Genomic DNA, 1844 nt, shown 5'->3' on the forward strand with positions numbered 1-1844 from the left:
ATGGGTTAGAAATTAGCCTTCTTCCATTGAACAAAAATATAAACGCAACAGTTTTGTTTTTGCTCCCATTTTTCATGAGCTTAACTCAAAGATTTAAGACTATTTCTATGTTCACAAAAGGCCTATTTCTCTCAAATATTGTTCACAAATCTGTCTAAATCTGTGTTATTGGGCACTTCTTTAATAATAGATAATCCATCCAACCTCACAGGTATGGCATATCAAGATGCTAATTAGACAGCAAGATTATTGCACAGGTGTACCTTAGGCTGGCCACAATAAAAGGCCACTCTAAAATGTGCAGTTTTATCACACAGCACAATGCCTAGGATGTTGCAAGTTTTGAGGGAGTGTCCAGTTGGCATGCTGACTGCAGGAATATCCACCAGAGCTGTTGCCTGTGAATGTTAATTTCTCTGTCGTAAGCTGTCTCCAAAAGCGTTTCAGAGAATTTGTCAGTACATACAACCGGCCTCACAACCACAGACCACATGTAACCACACCAGAGGACCTCCACATCCAGCATCTTCACCTCCAAGATCGTCTGAGACCAGCCCAGACAGCTGCTGCAACAATTGGTGTGCATAACCAAAGAATTTCTGCACAAACTGTCAGAAACCATCCGAAGCTCATCGTCCTCATTGGGGTCTTGAACTGACTGCAGTTTGTCGTTGTAACCAACTTGAGTGGGCAAATGCTCACATTTGATGGTGTCTGGCACTTCTGAGAGGTGTTCTCTCCATGGGTGAATCCTGGTTTTCACTGTACAGGGCAGATGGTGTCATGTGGGCAAGCGGTTTGCTGATCTCAACATTGTGAATGGAGTGGCCCATGGTGGTGGTGGGGTTATGGTATGGGCAGGTATATGTTATGGACAACTAACACAGGTGCATTTTATTAATGGCATTTTGAACGCACAGAGATACTGTGACCAAATCCTGAGGCCCACTGATGTGCCACAGCGTGTTCCAGTTCCTGCCAATATCCTGCAACTTCACACAGTCCTTGAAGAGGAGTGGAGCAACATTCCACAGGCCACAGTCAACAACCTGATCAACTCTATGCCAAGGAGATGTGTTGCACTACTTGAGGCAAATGGTGGTCACACCAGACACTGGTTTTCTGACACCCCCCAGTACAGTACACACAGGAAACAGCTTTGGTGGATATTCCTGCAGTCAGGATACCAATTGGACACTCCCTCAAAACTTGCAACATCCTTGGCATTGTGATGTGTGATAAAACTGCACATTTTAGAGTGGCCTTTTATTGTGGCCAGCCTAAGGTACACCTGTGCAATAATCATGCCCCCCCGTGAGGTGAATTGATTATCTCGACAAAGGAGAAATGCTCACTAACACAGATTTAGACAATATTTAGACATATTTGAGAGAAATATGCCTTTGTGTATAGAAAAAGTTTTAGATCTTTGAGTTCAGCTCATGAAAAATAGGAGCGAAAACAAAAGTGTTGTCTTTATGTTTTTCTTAAGTGTAGTTACTTTCCACCACCGAAAACATATCATTCTTTTTATTTTATCTTTAACAGTACAATGACCCTAGAAGTAACAGCAATTATCCCTCTGTTCTCTCTAGTACGTTTCCACAGTAAGTTAACATGACAAACAAATTTCTCTGAATCTCAACCACTATTAGTAAAACGGCGTCAGAGTAACGTAGTTTGATCCTTTACCTCTTTGTGTGCTCGATTGTGACGCGTTGTTGTCCTGTTGGTCGGTGTTTTTTTTACGCATTCACGGCAGGCAAAAGCCCGGTCTTATCGGGCTGTCTCGATGTTTAAAGCAAGTGCACCCTCCGTGGCTAACACCGGTGCTGATTGGCTGA

The sequence above is a fragment of the Sphaeramia orbicularis genome, chromosome 10 (genome assembly GCF_902148855.1).
Source record: "Sphaeramia orbicularis chromosome 10, fSphaOr1.1, whole genome shotgun sequence".
NCBI lineage: Eukaryota > Metazoa > Chordata > Actinopteri > Kurtiformes > Apogonidae > Sphaeramia > Sphaeramia orbicularis.